A 23,235-nucleotide genomic window follows, 5' to 3' on the forward strand; every position below is an offset into this window, starting at 1 on the left:
GTGAAAGTGAGAAGCTATCCAATGGTTCCTTTCATAAAGAGAAGCACCCGTGCTCTGAAACACTGTATATCTCTGCTCAGTAAACCAAGAGCACCTAGAAAATGACCCATGCTAGATATTTAGAAAACAAATTCAAATTAGGTGTGATTTTGAACTACAAAGAGCAGGAATGCACAGTGAGATCCCATGCTGAGAGTTATATGTTGGAATACCAATACTGTGCAGTCCCTTGCTTGGAGTAGGAAGGTCATTGGTTAGAATGGAATAGAATGGAAGGATACAATTTCTAAAAGATGAGGTGAGGGGGTAGTGGTGATATCCTTGCTGAACCTTTGAGTATGGGAAAAGATGACCAATGTCGGCTAAATGGGAGAGCTTGGAGTAAGGTGACATTTTAGGAAGAGGAGCAGAGAGATCACAGAGCATATGTAGATGGACCCCCAAAAGTGTGTGTGTGTGTGTGTGTGTGTGTGTGTGTGTGTGTAGTATACATGTGAATATCCAAAGCTAGATGCAAATAATGACGAGAGTGATACTATTGAAGACGAGCAGAACATGAAAGTTTCCTCTTCAGGGCACATTACTTAGTCCTCGGGTATGAGAACAAGAATGGTCCTAGGGCCTGGGTCTTCTGAGAAGCTCTGCCAGATCCCCACCAATACAGATATGGATGCTGGAAGCCAATCAATGGACTGATCACAGGGATGCTAATAGAGGAGTTAAGGAAGAGCTGAAGGAGCTGAAGGGGCCTTATCTGGCATCAATAGAAGGGGAGGCCCTTGGTTCTGTGAAGGCTTGATGCCTCAGTGTAGCGGAATGCTAGGGTGGTGGTGCAGGAGTGAGGGTGCAGGTGGTAGCACCCTCAAAGAAGCAGGGTAAGGGGGGAAGCAATAGGGAGTTTGAAGAGGAAAAACCAGGAAAGGGGATGCCATTTGAAATGTAAATAAATAAAATATCTATTTTGAAGAAAAAAATAGCTGTTTAACAATAAGAAGAAGAAAAAAGAAGGTCCTGGGTAGATGCTGAAAAGCCTCTGCATAAATCTACTTGGATTATCGAAGTTGGGTGGTAAAGCTCATTAGGAGGCTGCTGTTGATGTTGGGAGCTCAGTAGTGAGCTTTAAGGGCTAGATCCAGGTTGGTGGGATGCAGAGAAGTGGAGGACTCTAGGAGTTAGCAGCATTTGGAAGGTATAAGAATAAGGGATAAAGGGAGTGGACAGGGTTGTTCAGCTGTGGCCATGGATACTTTAGGCAAAGCTACCACACAAGGTAGGAAGTACATAGGCACAAGTAATGCCTAGGCCTTGATTCCCCACAGTAGATGACTAATACAGAAAATAAATATATTACTATACTGTGGGCTCTTTAAAAACTGGGCCATGATAGTAAGTCTTAAGACTTCAGAGAAGGCATGCCATGGGCAGATCTTGGAGACGGTACAACACAACGTGGCTCAGCTTTTGCTCTGTGTGTTACTGTCTTACCTGCCATAATTTCTAGTATTTAATGCTCCCCACATTCCATGTGTCCTGGCTCAAGACTTTTGTGAGACAGTAGAATTTTAGAAGGTGGGACCTAGTGGAAAGAGCTTAGGTAACTGCATCTGCACCCTGAAAGAGATACTAGAATCTCAACTCCTTCTGTCTTATCTTCTAGTCCTCCCTGGGGTAGGTAGGGAACCTCACCCTAGACCAACATGATATGTTGTGCCCAAAGCAAATAACAGAGCATCCTGGGCAAAACTTTTGATCTTGTGAGCCCCAATATATTTTGTCACAATAACAAAAAGTTGATTTGTGGTGATAGCTGTGGGCTCACGGCTTTGTAATCCCAGGTCTCTAGATTTTTCCATTTCTTAAGATGTTTGGCAAATAATATCTAATTGAAATTTAATAATTTTGTTGATTATCATGTCACAAGTGTTGACTATGTATGACAGCAGAAGTGTGTTGTTCTCACAGAAAGAAAAATCAGGTCCCCATGTTCAACACCGCCTCCCAAAAAGCATGGCCACCTTATCCAAAATTTTCTTCTCCTAGAGTTTGAGGCATTTGTTAATAGGTGCTGTAAAGGTTTTTTGTTTTGTTTTGTTTCATGTTTTATTTTTTAAGTCTTAAAAAATTCTTAGCTCTTTCTTGTCAAAGTAGGGGATGGGAGTAGGCTGCAAGCATTTATTCTCCAGACATTGAAAGATGTCTTTGGAAATGATAGCATCTCTTTCACAGGGGTTACCTTAGGTGTAACACAAATCCACAAAGCTTCCTTTCTGGGTAAACTGCCCAATCTAAACATTTCTGGACTGGGGCAAAAGAATGTATTATGAGTAAAACAATGTGTTTTTAAATTAGCACACATGCCCCCTGAAATATATTGACTTAGTGCCCCTTAATGGCTTTCAAAAAGCCATTAGGCTCAACCCAGTGAACATTATAGCATTACCAAATATGCACAGCGTACCCCCACATAGGCATTTGACCTGTGTGTTCAATGGGATAAACCAGTTTCTCTCTGAATTCCAAGTTTTTCTTGCCAAGTTATTTTCTTGGGCCACTTGGAAGAAAGAGGACCCATTTCCCCAAGTTTCAAGAATGTATTTGCACTGTTCCAAAGTTCAAGGCAGAAGTGAACCAGGCCTTTGTCACTTGTTGAGTGGCTCAAGTGAGGGAGGTTCTATTGGTTAAGACTTACAAGTGTCATGGTATTCACAAAGCAATGTGAAGAAAGCTCATGGCAATTCCTGGAGAACATAAGCATGTCTTTAGGATGGAATTATTACCTGAGAAAATACATCCCCCTACTACTGTCCTCATCCGTTCCAGCATGAGACACTTTAATTGGACAGACTCAGTGTTCAGATTAGGAATGTGTCCAATAGCTATCTGTTACCAGAAAGCAAAGATTGGAAAGGGTTAATAATTAATAATTACCTACTCTTTTTCTTTTTTAAACAAGCAGTTTTATTGCAGAAATGGGAGCTGAACCGTGACATTCCCAGTCAGAAGGAAAGGGCAGGCAGACAGGTCTGGAGAGCTCACTGCCGTGTGGGGAGAAAGGAAGTTTTCATGGTGTTTTAGAAAGGCCAAAGAAAATGGCTTATTTTTATCTCTGAGAACATATTGTAATTCAGATTTTTGAAGGAAAAGTCACCAAACATTCACAGGTCAGTGTTCTCCCGAGCAAAGAGCAATGCCTCTATTTGACAACAAGAAGAAAAGCATTCAAAGCCATGTTTATAAGATATCTATATCTCTAGGTAATTTTGTAGGAACTCAACATGAAATGTGCTAGACTGACCTTTATTGATGAATATTTGTGTCATTAACCTGGCTATTTAGCAGTCATTAAACTGCCTTAAATCATGGTACCAAATAACGGGCGACACCTTCTGATATTTTCCCTGTTCCTCCTGGAAACACCCAGAAGCAGGACAATCATTCTAGGGTGATGAGGAAAAGCCCATGAACATGGTAGTGAGATAGGATTCTCAGGTCTTTCATGCATGCATTCTGAGGAGATACCCCAGTGGTCAAGAGCACTTGCTACTCCTGGAAAGAACTTCAGTTCAGTTCCCAATCTGCATACTAATGGTTGACACCTGTCTGCAACTCAAGTTCTAGGGGACTGAACCCCTTCTGGCTTCTGAGGGCACTAGATACGCACACCACATGGAGACTCGTGGTGATGGGGGATAAGTAACTCATTCTATTTAATCACAAACTTAACTTACAACAAACCTATCTATCAGGTTTGTGCATTCACACATATACTTTTCTATATCCAAACTCCTAGGGTTCTGGTTCAAGGGGTCAAAGGTCAGTCCTTATTGTTTACAAGCAGCCACAGTAAATATCAGGAAGCCACTGTACACCAGTGCCTTCACTTGTAAAACAAGAGTAGCATTTCCTACCCAGAGTGTAGGTTGCCGCTGTAAAGTTTAAGTAAGTGGAAAACTCTTGGCAATGGTGTAATGCTTAGATGAGGGTCACTTGTTCTTTAAATTCCAGTGAGATTTGGCTGTTCTAGGATAGGGATTCCTAAAGGGTATTCTAAGGATCAGTAGCCACATGGGCTACCCACATTATGATCCCTTCCTGGATCTTAAGACAATTATTAGAACCAGAGGTCCCTGGCAGGATTAAAGGAAAATAAGCCAGCTGAGTTGTTGAACTCAGTGCTTCCTAAAGCTACTGCATTATCTTTCTTTGGGGTGTGATTATCAATCGCTATTCACTATCACACACTTTAGGAAACATTTCTCTTGATTATTCCTAACTAAATGGTCTACCATTCCAAAACCTTCCTTGGGGTTTTTATTACTTGTTTTTGGTCCAAGAGCCCGGCTTTCTGATCTCCTTGAAAATGTGCTGCCTTCTGAACTGCTAATTTAAATGACTCTCTCATATTATAGATAATTCTATTTAATGAGTGTATTTTCTGTTTTAACTGGCTGGGCGTGTGACAGTAGACCATGAGCACTCTAGGAAGGAATTAAGCTATAAATGTAGATGAAATTAATAACTAAACTGTTGAAATTCATGGGTTCATAGTTGGTAAAGGAAAGGCAATTATATTTTAAGAGTTCATAGCTCTCAGTGAAACTGGTGGGGTAAAATTAGAACAGTAAGTTATCCTTGGAGCTAATTTAATGCACTAAGTGAAAATAAATAGACAGAAATTTACATAGATACAATAAAAATTAAATAAATATAAATGGATGCTGGACAACTTTATCATTGCTTTGGAGTCAACAGTGTAAGAACTTTGTGTGTCAGAGGTGCTCAGAACATAATTGTGTAGATTTGGGACAGTGTCATTTTACAATAAAAGGGATATTGCCTTCTAGCAAATCCTCCTGGGGAAGGAAAACTTTGTTTCTGGTTGAGGCATGCTTGTAAACAAATCATCTATCAGTTTAGCTTGAGCAGAAGGGGGTGTACCTGTGTAGTTGCATCCAGTTGGGTGAGTAGCCAGGATGACACTGGATGGATGCAGTAGAAGTCAGGAGTCCATTTGGGTGAGGTTCAAGAAAGAATTTGCTTCAAATAGGCAAACACAAATGGGGGCGGGGATCAGGAGGAAGGAGAAAGAGAGACAAAGATAAGGGGAGGGGATGGGGGAGAAGGAGAGGGACTAGGGGGAGAGGAAGAGAGGGAGAGAGGGAGAGAGAGAGAGAGAGAGAGAGAGAGAGAGAGAGAGAGAGAGAGAGAGAGAGAGAGAGAGAGAGAGAGAGAGCTTTTGCAGGTTTGTTCTGAAAATCTCAGCACAGCTTTGCTCGTGAGCTTTCCGATATTTCTGCTGTAGGCCTGGCTAGAAACCTTGTGAGAACACCCTTTCATTTGGTATTTGAGCCCTTATGCCTCCTTCCTGGCTGCAGACCAGAGGGAACGAATGCAACTGAGCATTTCAGAACCTTAGAATAGGGAGGCAACACTAGCTCTCATTTTGGTTCTAAAACGGGCCCACCCAAACCTGGCTCTGAATGTTCTCCTCGATCCATCTCTAGTGACAGCTATCTGGGGAACAATTTCTTCAAAGAAAAGAAAACAATTAACCATAATAGTTAAAATGTAGGTTCAGACACAATAGCTAAAGGCTAGACCCTCCAAACAGGCTTTACTACGCTTCAATGTGAACAATTTGAAAGATTGACATTAAATTCACTGTTGGATATATGCTCTAGAATCCAAAGCTGCTCGGTCCATTCCTAGTTGGATGACTAGGACATATTATTAAGGCTCAGGCTCCTATATGAGTGAGCCAGAGGAAGTGAAAAATAATTATGTTCAAGCTAGATCCTTATAAAGGGTGCAGTATTTCTTTTAAAAATTAAAATGTTTATTTTTTGTGTGTCTAGAGAGATGACCCATCAGTTAAGGTCACTTACTGTTCTTATAGAGGATCTGCGTTTAGTCCCTAGTACCCGTACCATGGAGCTCACCACTGCCTCAATTTCCAAGGGATCTAAGAGCCCTATTCTGGTGTCAAGGGTACTATCTACCTATGGTGCACATGTAGTTAAGCAAGTATACACACACACACACACACACACACACACACATATGTGTATGTATACACACACATATATATTTAATAAATTAGTTTCTATGATACTATGAAAACTAGTGAATCATAGTTGGTAAGAGTTTGATTGTTGCCATCAAAAACCTCTGGACTGCCCTCTCTGCTCCCCAATCTGGGTCTGATGTGTATGTATCATGAAGACTCTTCTACTTTTCTTTTCATTATCTGTGATAATGGGATAGATAGTTATCAGAAGAAGCAAATGAAGGCAAACATATAAACTGTTTGACTTATAGTCACTGCTTAAAAAAATCACTGGCTATTAATAAATTATAAGATGAAAGTAATAATGAGGATGACTATTTTATAGTCAAAATAGAGGTAATCTCTGAGAACCCTCAGAACTTTTCTTCTATAGACTGAGTAATACGTGCCCTTCAGAATATTTTTGGTTAACACCAGACCAATGCCAGGCTAACTTGGCCAGATCCAAAATATGCATTTAGCTCAAAGTAAAGCTCCCAGGAGGGCTGAGGTATCAATGTAAAGAGGGAGATAGGAAACCCTTGATGTGTTGAGGCCATGTAGGAAGTCCTGCTGGCCTTAGCACGTGCTAATATCTCCTTTTTACCAGTAAAGGGAGGAAGGTGGGAAGGCATAAACATTTGCAATGACCAAAATAAAATCACTGGGGAACTGATACACTAAACTCATGCCCTCTTATATCCAAAGTAGCAGCACATTGCTTCTGATACTTATTCTTATACTACAGATTGGATGCTGTTGTCTTAAAGATACAGTCCCTGGCAAAACGCCAGCCGGCTCAAAACCGTGACTTATTTCTTACTTTATAGTCCTGGACACGTTACCTATAAGAGAGCTTAGTAGTCATTGGATTTGGTAGAATGTTAAAATGCCATATCCTTCCTCCAGGAAGATTTTTTAAAGCAAAGAAACAAAAAAGCAAACAAAACAAACAACTCTCTTCCCAGGAGGAATGATTAGCCCATGACCTCTTGGTGATCTTGGTTATATGGGGGCTCTCTTCCTTCACACCCAAAGTTTTTGAAAGAATATTCTCAGATTTTGAGCTCCTGGTGCTCTTGTCTCTGGATACCAGTGAGTGCTCATCCCTGCCCCCACACCCGCCCTGTGTTGCCTGTTTAGTTATCTTTATCCTTTGCCATTAAACATTAACCTTGGAAACCTCACTTGCTTTCTGCTTAACTGCTTCCCTCCCAGCTGGAGGAAGCCTTTCTCTTGCCAGAAATTCCTTTCTCAGGATTCTTCCCTCTATGGACCATCCTTTGTTTGATACTTTATCTTTAAGCAAACCCATCCATTCTTGTTATTTTACTTATCTCCTCCACCCGAAGGTCTGGGCCACCGTAATTTCTCTCCTAAACTCTTATCTATCTCCACCTGGATTTCCTCAGGCTCAGCAAAGAGTCAAAGTTCAGAGCCGTCTCTATAGGCCACTGCCCTGTCCTCTTTGTCGAAGCCATTTTGTTTGTATATGGTATAAATTTTTTTTTCCTGGTGGTACAATCTCCATATTTTGGCCTTATCTTAATCCAGTGATCTTGTCTGAGCTCTAGCGCCTTTCTGGGTTCAATTGTAAACTCAATCAATTTTATCTAGGCACGCTGCCCACACAGCTAGACAGACTGACGGGAGAGTCTGTGGTACCTCTGTGATACTCATGCTAGTTGCTGGAAACTTTCTGGCATCAAGCAAGAAGAAGGGAGAAGATCAGTTCAGCAAATGGAACTGAGTCCGCAACTTTCTACAGGGAGACTTTTAAAAAAGCTTCACCCGGAAACCTTTGCGAATGAAGAGGGGACCAGAGCAGTGTCACACAACTGTCCTGATCTACCAAGGAGACAGATAAATACAATTAAAGGACTCTGAGTATGATGCTACCCCAATCCATAATCATTCTAGAGACCAAGAGAAAACTCATAAGACAAAGACATCTGGAGCACGAATTACAGTATTCACAGAGATCATCTTCTTTCTTTTCTGTTTTTTGCTTAGGATAAACTTCCACTATGACCAGCAATATTTCCCAACAAGTATAGGTATTTTCCACCAAGTCTGGGGGTGACCTGAGGTGGCATGGAAGAAGAGAATCAACTCTGGCTAGTTGGTCTCTGATGTTTATTAAGTTGCTGCAGCACACATGTGCACCATCACACACATGCAGGCACACAAAGTAAGTAAATTAAAGACTAAAATGAATTTCTACTGAATATAGTAGTAAGAGTTGAGGGATTTCCCATCACCGTCATTGCTACCACAACCACCACCACCACTATCAGCAGCACCATCATCATGGTCTTCTTCATCATCCTTGTCGTTATCCTCCTACTCATCATCATCAACAACAACATAGCCTCTTACTTAAGGGCACAACTGTTCCTTGCTCTGCTGTTACTATTTGCCCTGTTCATTAAGTCACTTATTCATGATGAAAACACTGATGATGGACAACATGCTACATGCTATGGATGAATGAGTATGACCTTTTTCCTAAATCTGATCACTACCCATAGCAAACACACATACCCTTAGAACAGCATACCCTAGAAATATGCAGCTATTCAACATAAATAAATAACCATGACCTTTGTCTTCGGGGACTTATTGGTTGAGTTGAGCAGCCCAACAGGGCACGAGTCTCTCTTAGTGCAACACAGCCATGTGCACAATAGAGATGAATGAGAGAATTGTAGAATCAGAGAGAAAGCCCTGAAACCCACCGGGGGTATGGCTGAGAAGACTTCACTGGAGACAGATGTTGTCAGCAGAGCTGTGTGTGACTAGGAGTCTACTGTGCTAATATCTAGATGATAAAATTTCTGTTTCACAACTATAATAAATGGACTGAATGAAAAACAAAATCCTCAACCTCTGTTGAATCTAGTTCTTTAAAAGAAAGTCATGGTAAGTGAAACAAATTAAAATATAACATTTGGGGGTCACAGGACTGATAAATGAGAGAAAAACTGGCCTTAAAGAGTGTACCGTACAATCACCATGCCCTGAAATTAACTGAGAACTCATTTGTCAGGAGTGCATGTACCCTACAGAGAATTCTTCCAATTAACATCAAAAGCGATCATTCTTAACCTCTCATGCATTAAGAAAAGCTTGTCTGCACCCAATGTTCTGTTCATAATCAATGGAGCCCTTTATGTATGTTATTTCAAATTTATCACCTTGCATATTACTAAAATGAATGAATTAAGAGATGAATCTGCTGTAGATCTAGAAAGCAGATTTATTTGTTATCTGCGGGCTCTCGTGGGCTTTTCCTTTGGTCTATGAGACACATCTCTCAACAGTTTCTCATAGGTCAGGGATCTTTATTGACACCCACTGACAGCATGTGTTGGTGCTCACAGACAGGCAGCTAGATCAGAACATATTGGTTTGGAAGGATTACTTATATTCTGCCGATGTTGCCCATGGCCCTATAAGCCTATGATGAGGAGGCAGTACGGTGTGTCAGCCCAACTAGAACTCATTGTTATAAAAAGCATGCATTACGATAAATAATGCCTGAGGCTTTTGAGGTAACACAAAGATCAATATATTCCTACTCTCAAGTAAAATAATGCAACATTCTTACTGGCTACTATCATAATATTAGATTAGGATATATTTTTCAATATAGCCCCTAAGTATGTTTGAAAGAATCTCCTTGTGAGTTCGGTGGTAGTGTTACATACCTTTACTACCAGCTTGCTTAATTAAATCGAAGCTGGGGTTAAAGGTGTGCACCACCACCTCCCTTGCAGAAGGCAGAGGCAGGTAGATCTCATTGAGTTCGAGGCCAACCTAGTCTATAGAGTGAGTTCCAGAACAGCCAGGGCTGTTACCCAGAGAAATCCCAAAATTTGAAAAACAAAAGACAAAGCAACAACAACAAAATTCACTTGTGGAGATAATTAAAAATGTTTTAGATTATGTATCAAGTATGATGTTGCACATCTGTAATGCTAATGTTCAGGGGCGGGAACAGGAGGATTACAATGAGTTTAAGGCCAGCTCAAGTTTGTAGCAAGACCCTGTCTCATAAATAAAACAATGTAGGTAAGATTTAAGAAGAACTACCACCAGGACCAGTAAACAAAATGGAGTATCCAGGGCTACAGCTGTTTGCCGGTATCTGAATCCATGTCTTTAAACAAGTTCTGACTGCATGATGCAAGTTCTGACTGTGGCCGTGATGTAGACAAGAAAACAGTCTTCAAATGCCAGCAATGCTTTGACACTGGTTTCTGTTATTTTTAGGGTGCTCCACAGCTTATAAATGCCTGCATCTAGAAATGTGAGTCTCATAATCTAGAGAGAAAGGGAAGTCCTGGAAGGAAAACAAAGCAAGAACATGTAATAGAAGACCAAGAAATTCCTCAGCTGTCTTTGTGTCCATGGGCAGTTCTGACTTGCACACCCCAAAGTCAAGTTCATGAACGTCAGCTGTACTCTGTTCCTGGGCTGGCTATTTCTCACTGACACTCCTCTACACTGCTTCCTATGTTTCCTCTCCAAAGCCCCCTCAAAACTTTGCTATTCACTCACTAAACACAGTAAGCAGACCTCCTCAGCTCAAATCTTCAAACATGACTCTTCGACTTTTATAGTTCAGCACTTGGGCAACTCATCGCCTGTCACCTTTATGACATTCTTCTCTTAGCCCCGGCCTGCCTTTGCTTCGGTTTTCCAGAATGTTCCTCCTGAATTAAGCTTCCCCTTATTTCCTGTCGTAATTTACTCATCTCTTCTCTTGCATTCATGTCATTTGTTCCATGGCTACTTGTGTCTCTGCTGAGTTTAGACTCTCCCCTCCCCCAATAGTCTTGCTATAACCTGTGTCACAACCACCTGAGAGTTTGTGAACACTGCTTTTAAGTGTTCCCACCACAACGGCCCTGGAGAACTGCCCAAGCGCTGGCTTTCCTAACAAGTTTCTGGGATTTGTGACTGTTGCTGCTCACCTGAGGCAGAAACTTTTGAGAAACACTACTTGCCAAAATACAAAGAAAAGTGAACCTCAAATATAGGAGCCTCTGTCCTGGTGTGGCAGAGAAGACAAGTTTTTTTTTTTTTTTTTTTTTAAATTGGATATTGTCTGTATTTACATTTCAAATGTTAACCCCTTCCCCTCCCTTCCCTCCCCCTCCTCCTTCACTAGTTTCCATGAAGATGCTCCTTTTCCCAACCACCCTCTCCACCTCAGTGCCTTGGCTTTCCCCTGTACTGGGAAAACAAGCCTTCACTGGACCAAAGGCCTCTTCTCCCGTCGATGCCAGATACTGTTATCCTCTGATACATATGCAACTGGAGCCATGGGTCTCTCCATGTGTGCTCATTGGTTGGTGTATTGTCCCAGAGAGTTCTGGAGAGTTTGTTTGGTTGCTAATGGTGTTCTTCCCATAGGGTTGCAAACCCTTTCAGCTCCTTAAGAATACAAGTTTTACAGCATGCTGTTTAGAAGCAGAAAGTCATGTTTAGATTCCACATCTCTCACTTAATCTTTGAACAAGCGGCTAACCCTTCAGAGTTTTCACTTCCGGGACAGACAGCTGGGGCCATCACTAACTCTCTTATAGGTTTGTTCTGCAAGGTCAAATGAGAGCATGCTTGCAAAATGTCCTGGAAGTGCTCGCTACTGATCCTTACCTATGTATTCTACATGTTTCCTTTCAAAGAAAGGTTTTTGTGCCCAGCTACAACAGTTTATCTCAAAACATTTTTTCTGGACTTTTGACTAAAGAACATTTCCTTTGAGATGAATGCAATAGTAATTTCCATTTTATTTGAAGAGGCTTTGAAAAGTAAGAAATCGGGTACATCAAAATAATTATTTTATAAAGGAGCTGGCATTAAAAAAAATACAATGTATAAAACCAGGTTGATGAGGCAAAATGTCATCTCCCACTGCTTTGTCAGTCCGTAGCATTTAGTAGTTGCAAGAACATTATAAAACATAGTTCAATTTTCTTTATTGTTACTTTTCTTGGGGGGGTTGGAGTTATTTTTTTTATTATGGATTTTATGATAAATAACTGAGCTTCAACAGCACTTTTAAATTTGCTAGACATTAAAACAATAGAGAAAGACCATCTTATAAATTGAAACTCACATGTGTGAACACTAAATGCTGGGATTTGATTTCTTTGTTTCTATAGAAACAAAAGAAAATTGAGATTAAAATAAGCTAAAATGGAATGTGTTTTATGAAATAGATAAAGGAGCTTATTTTACTTGTGGGCTGTGCAATGCGGTAAAAATTTTTACATTTAAAATTCAAACTGTCTTTGGACCATTCTGCGTTTTGAGAAAAGGGCCCATGGAGTGGGGGTTGGGCTAGAGACTCTGGAAGTGGAGGTAGGGGCTCAGGGCATGATGTTCTGTTGTTGTGGTGAGTGTGGAGTTTGATATCAATAGAATAACCAGGCTCTTTGCTATTTCCTTCTTGTTAGGGATATTTCAGTGGATGGTTGGATAAGAGGCAATGAAACACTTGTAAAAACCCAGCGCAATAACTTCTGTAGTGTTAAGGTCACAATAACAGTTTAGCTAAAATATGATAATGAGCCCTTGAGTTGCTAAAGATAGACCAATACCCAGGTAATGGTGGTGTATGACTTTAGTCCCAGCACTTGGGAGGCAGAGACAGGTAGAACCCTTAGTTCAAGGCCAGCCTAGTCTACAGAGTGAGTTCCAGAGGATCCAGGGTTATACAGAGAAACCCTATCTTAAAAAACAAAATTAAACAAGAACAAAACAAAGAAGCAAAAGCAAAACAAGACACAAACCAAAACCAAAATAAAAAAGACAGACCAGCAGCAGAGTAAACCACAGAACCAATGTTCTCTGTAATAATGTAGAAGGAAGAGCCAAGAGATGATCCCCAGGGAAAGAGGCCAAGTCTTGTGAGATGCACGGCGCTATCTGTGGAGGACTGAAAGGGCAGGGTAGGGGGATCATGTGAAGGCCATGCTTAGGTGTATATGTAATTAGGATGCTGTGCATGTGTGTACACCAAAGAGTAACCCAGATGTTATTGCTCAGAAATACTATTCACTTTGCTTTTTGAGACAGGTGACTCTACCTGACATGGCTTATTCCAGGTGGATTATGATGCCCCAACAATATGCCTGTCTTTGCCTTCTCAGCATCAGTTTTACAAGGTTAGAGCAATAGGCCTGGCTGGCTTTTGGAAGATTTGTTCTGGATGATTGAACTTAGTCCTTATGCTGGTAAGTCAAATGTTTTTCTAATTCAGCCATTGTTCTAGCTGAACCAAAGAGCTTTATACACACAGTGTTTAACAGGCTTCTTTGGCTGGAGTTACTTCAGTGTAAAAGTGGTTTATTTGTTAAAATGGTATGTGTGACAATGTGTGCATAGGGAATGAATGCTGGGTTGGTATAGTAACAGGTAGAAACAGTAACATCTATAGCAATTGAAATGTGGGTATTTAGCATTTGAAGAGCGGGGAGACAGAAAATCAGAAGTCATCACTATTATCTAAGTCATTAGAACTTTATAGAAATATGGTAGAGGGATGTTTCTCAGCTTTCCACTACTATAACAAAGTATCTGAGATAGTTAATTTGTCAAGGGAAAAGTTTTATTCTCTGTCCTAGTTATAAAGTTTTCAGTATATGGTTGATTGACCTCTGGTGTTTGGGCCTATGGTGAGGTGATTTTTGGGTGGACCATTTAATAGAAGAAAACTAATTATCTCATGTCCAGAAAAAAACAGGGTGAGGAGTGGAAGAGGCTGAATGTCCACAGTTGCCTCCATTAAGTGGACTAGACTTTTTACTAAGTCTAGTAAGGGTCAGCTTCTAAGGGTCCATTGTCTCCTAGTACTGACATTTTGAAGACAAGGCTATTAAAACTTGGGCCTCTGGAAGAAATGTAACCTTCAAAGTCTGTAGCCAGAGCATGGACAAACTGAGTAAACCAATGCCTAGGTTCAATCAGTAATAGTTGGACAATATAAAACACACCAGCTTTTGGTGTCAGAGCCTGTGGAATAATTTTGTTGTTGGTGTCTAATTAAAAAATATTTTTATGTATTACAAAGGTTCTAATCAAGTTATATATAATGACTATTCAAATTCCACCAATGACTTGCTGCTGTCATTTTATTAAATTGCAAGTGACTTGCAAAAAAATTTGAAGATGTAAAATGTCTAAAACCAATATCTAAGTGAGTGCTAAAGTTGATGTTTTTAAAATATAACAAGTAGGTTTCTTTAACCAAAAGTCAAAACTAGCATTTGGAATTAATTGCTAGATTTGTTGAAATTGGTTAAAGGTTCTTTACTGTATAAACATGTATTTTTTTGTGTAAGACAGGTAATTCCCATAGCCCAGTATCAAAGAGGGGGAGAGAGGGAAGGGAAGAGTAAGAGAGAGGAGAAGGAGAAGGAGAGGGAGAGTTGTTTTTGAAGCCTGATAAGCCAATCTTCACAAGTTATTGTGACATTAAGAATTACAGATGACAATTAGGGCCAGCTTCTTAAAGCTGCTCAGAAGAGCCTTATACATGGTTCAGCTCTCTGATGTTCAGGATTATGAAACCAGGGGCTCTTCATTTCCATCTTACTGGGCTCTGAAGTTTCTGTAACCAGCACTAGAGACAAGCATGACTGCATAAGCTTTAGTCATTTTGTCTTTGAGTAATCTTATCTTCATTTCCATTACAGCAACCACAGCCAGATGGTTTGTCCTATGAGATCTGGTTGGGCTACTTCCCAACCCCAAGGAAAATTTAACTGGTTTAAGGGTAGACTCCTGAACAAATTGCTTGAACCCCAGGTAAGATACTGCTTCAGAGATATTGGAGCACTGTAGCACACTGGTTCTCAACCTCCGTGATACTGTGATTCTTTCACACAGTTCCTTATGTTGTGGTGACGCCCCCCCCCCCCAACCATAGAATTGTTTTTATTGATGTTTCATATCTGTAACTTTGGCATTGTTGTGAATAATAATGTAAATCTGTGCTTTCCAATGGTCTTAGGAAACATCTATGAAAGGGTTGTGCTATACCCAAAATTGTCACACACCCACAGGTTAAGAATTGCTACTATAGACAATGTGTGTATAGTACCTGCACAGGAAAGGTAAGCAGCTTATACATACAAGGCTTCTGTCTTCCTCCTTTAACAAAGAGAGTATTGAGAGTTTGAATCTGACAGAAAATTCAAATTATTTTTATAATCAAAGAGCATACAACTCTATCATCCATCAGAAACCATGTTTGCTAGGGCATAGGAGCTCAACAGAAGAGAGACAAATGAAACAAAACAAGACAAAACAAAACAAGCAAACAAACAAAAAGAAAGCAAATCCACCTTGGGGATTTGGTAGTGTAATTATTAAGAATTCACATTATACCCATGATAAACCTTCCTAAGCATATAAAAAATAATGTTCCTTTCATTTATATAGACAATACAGCCCAGTGGGGAAAGTTTCAGATTGACAGCTTATTTTTCTGTAATTGATGAGATGTTCCATTCTTCTAGATCTCAACTGGACAGCCTGCATTAACGGAATTCATAATTTCCCCTATCAATTCCACAGTATGGCACCAGAACTACTAGTATGTTGCAGAAAGTGGTAGGTATCAAGATGAAAGTGAATCCCAAGCTTAAGTCTAACAGGAATTGAGGTATAACTGGTATTTTGCATCTGTCTACATGTAGGCATCCTTCTGATTGATATTCTTATTCAATATTAGACAATCTCACACATAATTTAAGATACAGTTTTTCTCAAACTAAATTAGGAGGAGTGCTGACCAAATGTGTTTATTCAATATGCACAGTGTCCCAATCACTACACTCATGGAAACTTTCTGTGTGTATTCAAATGAGAAAGAGAAACCAAGTATAAATAAACCCACATGTGACAGGGACATGGGCAACTGGAGAGGGAGCATTGTTCACGATGTGCCTGATAGTCACTGGGAAGGATAATTTCTATTAAATGATCAAAATATTGTTGTATGATATGACAAACAGTCAGGAGAGCAGGTGATAGCTCTGAGGTAGGTGGTCATGATTATTGTTTGTTTTTGTTTTTCAGCCAATCAAAAGGACACCATTAGACATTCAGGACTATCATTTCTGTGCTCTGCCGTTCTAAGTGTGGCTTGTCCTACATTGAACCAGAATTTTGTTGCAACTTAAACATAGCTTAGTTGAATTTAACTCATGACAGGGGCAATCAACTTTGTCCAAACCCTGACAAAAAGCCTAATATTTCTACAATGGCGTCAACATGAATACTCTTGGAATCAGTTTTCTCCACTGTATTGTGGAGCCTGGCTTTTACAAATAACTTAGATTTATAGACTTAGCTTGGTGGTGCTGGTGCTGGTGCTAGGGTGGTGGTGGAAGCAGACAAACAACCACAGAAAATTTGTGACATGAGTAAAATTCATGGAGAAGATATTTGTATCCTGAAAATATCCAGAGAGTTCCTACCTACGCCCATACATACACGGCATATGTATAGTTGCCCAGTAGGAAAAATAAGACCTTTCCTAAAATGATAATTGTTTTACATGCAAGTTGTAATACGAAAATCAAAATTCCCAGATTTTAACACAGAGGAAACAAGAGATTTGAAATAGTAAAATCCCTCTAGAGGTCTCCTAGCCCTCTCAGGTTTTATATGCCTTTCATTTTGCAGGAGGACTTGTGGAAGACTGTTTTACTTGGTTTGACCACACATGGCTCCTCTCATTTGCCCATTTCTCCATTTGCTTGATTTTATAATCTACCAACTCTATACAACTGAAAAGGTATGGATACACCAGTTTTGAAATCGTATTGAACTTCTAAAGATTTTTAAACTGCACTTACTGTGGAAAGGAGTAATTTAAGCTCGAACTCAAAGCAGGAAGTAGTCTATTTAGGAAAGATTGGCCTTAAATCTTTTTGGTAATGCTTTATAAGGGAAATGTAAAATTTACCCAGTTAACTGGTACTTGACAGAAAGTCAAATCGGAACGGCTTTGTAATATGTTAAAGATTTGCGTAATTTTAGATCTTGTCACCATATAGTCTGCTTCTAACCTTGCAGTGAGCACCACACATTGCCTTTGGTGTGTCTGTGTGTGGTGTGCATGCAAGTGTGTGTGTGTACCTGTACCTGCAGTGTGTGGTGTGCATGCATGTATGTGCATGTACCTGTGCGTGCAGGTGAGCACACTTGAATGTGGAGGTCAGAGGTTCATCTCTGGAATCCTCTTCAAATTTCTCTCCACCTATTTATTTATTTAATTATTTATTTGTTTGTTTGTTTGTTTGTTTGTTTTTGACAAGTGTTATCTCGCTGAGCCTCAAAGCTCATCAATTTAGATAGGCTAGTTGGTCAATGAGCTGCCAGAGTTCTACTTGTCTCTATCCCCAGACATTAGAACTGAGAGCTCCTTATGGAAGTGCTAGATTGAAACTAGGCCCTCCTGCTTATATGCAGATGCTTTCCTTACAGAACTGTCTTCCCAGCTCTGGGCGCCACATGTTTCCATGTTATTGTTTTCTTGATAACTTTATCATATTAAGAGTATTTTCTCTCACATTAACTCATATAACAAAAATATTGAAATTTAGATGGCTGTGAAGGTTCTGGATGCTTTAACAGTAGAGATTTTGACCCAGAAGAGATAAATCTTTGTAGGTGTTAATGAATTTCCACTTATTGTGAGGAATCATGTACCTGTCTTGAAGGCAGAAATTCTGACAGTACAGACAGCTACATTATAGGCTTTTCCTCTTTCTGTGCTTCCAGTCAAAGGTAGGATTCTTTTAGCCTTGTGGATTTTTATTAATTCTCTAACATGAACGCACAAGTAAGTTGCTAATAAAGTTAGATGATAAAACATGTTGCTGCTCAAAGGTGGGATAAAGTGCTTTTATACAAACAACAATTTCATTGTTTCCATCCTGATATCATGAATATCTTGAGCTCTAGTTACCCCCATTTCATTTTTTAAATCTTTTTAGTTGCTAGGCAACCCATTGATCGTTGACATCTTCCAAACTTGTACCATATAAGTTTGTGCTGACTGACCATGGTGATACACGCCTGTAATCCTGGGAACCGAAGAGACCGAGGCAGAAGAATATAAAATCCTGGGCTTCAGAGTCAATTCTAGCCCCAGTGGCACAGCTTAATGAGACAATCTCAAAATAAAATGTAAAACAACAACAAAGCAAAGACAAACAATCAAAAAACCCAAAGCAAACAAATACTCCTGTCCAAATAAAACACAAAACAAAAAAAGCCAGGGCGTATCTCAGTGGTAGAATATTTGCCTACCATGCATGAAGCCTTCAGTTCAATTCCCAATATAAAACAAAGAAGGAAAGAAAAATAAAAAAAAGATATTGAAGCCACAATATGAGCTTTAAAGGTATCTGCCTAAGGACTGCCTTGTCTGGCCTCAGTGAGAGAAGATATGCCTAATCCTATAGAGACTTGATGCCCCCCCCGGGGGGGGGAGGTGCAACCTCTCAGAGATGAAGGGAAAGGGGAGGCAACATTTGGGATTTAAATAAATAAAATAATTAATAGTTATTATATATACATATCAAATGAATGATTAAATGAACTTAGCAATGTTAATTACTTTTATCATTACAATATTTGCCCAATGGAGGAATATTCATCTTCAAATACTTAGAACACAGAAAGAGCTTATATTACAAGAAGGGAAATTTTTTGTAATAGTGATTTTTTTTTTGAATAAGGCATCAGCATGGATCTCCCCTTAATTACAGGAAGCCCTCCCAAATGTGTGTTTGCAGTGGTATGCCTACGTTGGCATGCAAGAAGCACAGGGATGGCTACATCAATGCTTTGTTCTTTGTTATTAGACTAGACTTACAAAGTGTCAGTGAGACATTTCCTTCCATTGTTTTGCATTTAAAAAAAAAGGCAATGAATAACTCTTGGCAATAGAGAAGACACTTTTAAGTATGTCAGTTTCTAGGCCAAAGGTCAGACTTCCCTGTGATGCTGACATTTAAAACATTTTTTTCAAGTTTTTAATTACAATATAGTTGCATCACTTCCCCCCTTTCTCTTCCATACCCAGTTCCTCCCAGGTCCCGGCACCTGCTCCCCCTCAAATACGTGACCTCTTAACCTTTAATTCTTATTGATGTGAGTTCGTGTGTACATGAATATTGATGATAAACTGCTGAGTCTGCTCAGTGTTGCTTGCAATGCATATGCTGTTCGAACTGAAGTTTTGATCATTTTAGAACTCTTTTCCATCTTCACTATGATGGGGATAGAGAGAGTCAGTCAGGAATTCTGTCCTTTTCTAACACAACACTTACCTGTGAGGATGCTAGTGAGTGGCGAAGGACAGAAAAATGGCTGGAGGAAACCATGTTTAGGAGGATCAGTTTGGACAGACATGTCTTGCATTCTGGATCTGAAGTTCATATTGGCGTGTCGCTCACCTGAGAGGCTCTCATTCTGGCACGGTTATGAGAAACTGTATTTTTTTAAGATTCATTATTTATGTATCTTATGTGTTTGAGAATTCTGACTCTGTGTATGCCTACATGCCAGAAGAGGACATTGGACTCCTAATAGATGGTTGTGGACCTCTGTATGGTTGCAGGGGGGTTGACCTTAGAACCTCTTGAAAAGCAGTCACTGTTCTCACCCTCCGAGCCATCTTTCCAATCCTGATAGTTTCCTTATTTTCATGATTATGGGTATTTTTCCTGCATGCGTATTTGTGCACGATGTTGTCACAGTGCCAGCAGAGGCAAGGACGATGTTGGATGCCCTGGAACTGGAGTTTCTTCGCATGTCGGTACCGGAAATCAAACCTACATCCTCTGGAAGAGCAGCCAGTGCTCATCCTCTGAGCAATTGCTAAGGGCCATGTGCACATCTCAAAACAGCACCTGATAGGAGGTTTGCTTGACATAAACTCACAAGCATCAAGGCCAGGGAGAGATGCTGTAGTGCAGCTGGGTGGCTGGAGACTTGGAAGGGGAGGAACTCTTTTTTCTAATTCCATGTCAGCTAGAGGAGTTTGAGTTTTGGAAAAAGTGAAGTTAATATGTTGCTCTGTGCTGACAGGCTGACTGACCAGAAATTGTTTTGTGCAGGACGCATGAGCTACATGTGTTTGATTAGGCACACATATGCATGTTTAAATGATAAACATCATTACTAGATATATTCTAGTCCATCTTCAATGGTGCCTGTTTCCCTCCTGCCTTCCTAAGCCTATTGCCACCACATTTGCCTAAAATATTACATTGTCTCAATTAAAATGAAAGTTATCCAATTGAAAAACAGAAAGAAAGTGAACATAAACTTAATTTGCATTTGAGTTCACACTCATGGTAGTGAAAATGAAACAACAGTCAAAATTAAATCAAAATTTAAAATTGTGGTGGAAGTATGGAATTAAATGGTCTATAGATATCCTTCTTCAGCAACCAGAACATTTGAAAACACTTGTGACCAAAGAAACTTGTTTTCCCCCAACACAGACTCACTGACTCCAGACAGAAAGCAATTACATGGGGGATATTGTGTTGCTATTGCCTGCAATTTAGATAAAGCAAGAAGAGAACTGGTGGTTAACACACAAAAAGAAACACACACACACACACACAAACACACGCATACCCTTTGTCCACAAAACTAGTCTAACAACGTACTTAAGCTTTTCTTTTGTTTCTGGAACAAAGTAAAATCCTTCCCTCTTAAAACACTACATGAGTCACAAAACAAACAATAAGCAAACAAAAAACCCTCACAACTTCCTGTTTTAGGAACAAGTAAAAACTACCTTCTCAAGGGACACATAGAGTTTAGGTCATATAGTTGACACCTCACTAACATTTCAAACATTTAAAGCAAATCTGTTGCCCAACACTATGGCCGATCAGAAAAATGTACAAAGAAATGCTTTACTCTGTTTTGTTTCTTTCTCTTAACTTAAAGGTGGTTAAAAATAAAAGCTATGATTTTTAATTAGATAAAGACTTACCTCTATTGTTTCTCCTCTTATGCCCAACACCATCAACCCGGCTTGTTGCCTGCATCTCCTTGCATAGACACATAGCCACCTCTAAACCTTAAACTGCTGTAATGGACTATAAAATCTGACCTTCCTCACATGGTCAGCGATGAAGCCATAACAACAGGACATTGTCATTTGATAAGCCAGGGTCAGAAGTCACTTGATTGCTCTAATGAGATGTCAAAGAGTTAAATACTTAATTTTTTATAAGTAAATTACCCAAACATGTATGGCCCTGTTGTATATCTTACCTGAGGACAGAGGGTATTTACAAGGCCTGTGCATATGAACGGTCAGGGGCTCTTTATCTGGTGTGGTTTAACTCTGGGGCAGGCTTTGGTTAAAATTAGAGGTTCATTTGTGGGAGCTCATGTGCATCATGATCACAGAATCAAGCAGAGAACCATATGATATAATGGATTGTGAATAAATTAAAGGTTTTTTTTTTTTCTTTTAAATGCTGACACCGTCTATGCTCTGGGGGAGAAAGTCCTCTTTTCAGTAGGACCTTTAATAAATGGAAGAGTGTTTTCTTAATGTTCAATTCATTGTAAAGATAAAGTTAGCATTGTAGAGATTTTCTTATATGTATAGATCTACATAGGTATTGTCTGCACATATTTATGTTCACATATTCATATATTTATATACATACATCTGACATACAATACACACACCACACACAGAATGTTTTACAGATGACTCAAAGGACGAGATGTTCTTCATGTCATTGTTTGGAATACAGTGAGCCAGGTAAGTAGGCAGAAGACATTTTGCCCAAGTCATCATAAAGGAAACAAAATGCCTGCACTAAAGCACTGTGGGAAGAGAGGAAGGAGAATCCCTTGTCCTCTCTGATCTTCACCTCTACTCTTTGCCCAGACCAGTCCATGACTGAGAGTAAGTGGAGGCAGCATGAGCCATGACATTTTATGGACTTTTAGAAAATGGAATTTATTTACAACCTAAAGATGTTTTATAACTAATTTGAGCAGGTTGTTTAAAATACTTACTCATGGATAATTTGGAGCCAAATCCTTGTATTTTTCCAGGTCCCTCCTGTCACCAATTTGGTCACAGTCAACATTCCAAATTTGGTGATGGTGATAGTCATGAAGATAGTAGGCATTCAGCTCATGAAGCACAGAAAACAGACTTCTCTTTCCAGTCAGATTCAAGTCTAGCATTTTTCAATCCATGAGCATTTCCAGGATCAAGTTCATAGAAATTTTATACAAATACATACAGCACATTCAAAGCAAAAGAAAACATTGGGTAATAACCAACCCAAGCATGCCTGGTTTTTATAGGAGACAATTCATTCTAGATGATCAATTCTTTGCCATTGGACTGTTTCTTCGTTCATACCATTTGAGTGTATTCTGTGCCTAACCAGGTTATGACTAAGAACAAGCAAACGCAATAATCAGTGTTAATTTATCTAGCACAAGGAGTTCTCTTATCGATCAAAAGAGATGTGACTTTGTGTTTTCTATCTAATCGTTAACATTCTGTTTTAGCACGGAGGCATAGTGATGCTCCAATAGTGGGCCTGACTTCCTCCTTTAACTGACTTCCATTATTACTTTATTCCACACAATTCAAACCAGAGAATTTTTACTTCCACACTGCTTTTTACTAGATACCTTCATGAGCGTGGTGATAGAACACCTTGGATCTATAGAACATAAGATGAGTGACCTTCTGCATTTTATATCACATTATTGGTTTGAGGTTACCATATTAATTGGCATGACTCAGAGAGTCAATTTCACAAAACATTTAACCAGTGAGAAATGTAAGCCCACATAACTCTGGTAAAATGAACTAGGATCCCAAATCCGGGATTTCAGTGGGACCTTCTATCTCACGTGATCTTCCAAAACTGACCTTGCATACATCTTACTAAAAAGGTGTGTTTCTGAATTTCTTTCCCTAGACTTTCCTATCAAATATATCTTCCCCACAGGAATACGCAGTACCACTGAAGTGGATAATTAACATTCAAGGTGCCGAGGCTATGTCCACATGATGAAAAGTGTTTTGGAAGGAAATAAATGAGTGCATTACTAATGAACGTTTTTCCCCCCATTAAAAAAAGTCACTGAATTAC

Source organism: Micromys minutus (genome assembly GCF_963924665.1).
Source record: "Micromys minutus genome assembly, chromosome: 3".
Taxonomy (NCBI): Eukaryota; Metazoa; Chordata; class Mammalia; order Rodentia; family Muridae; genus Micromys; species Micromys minutus.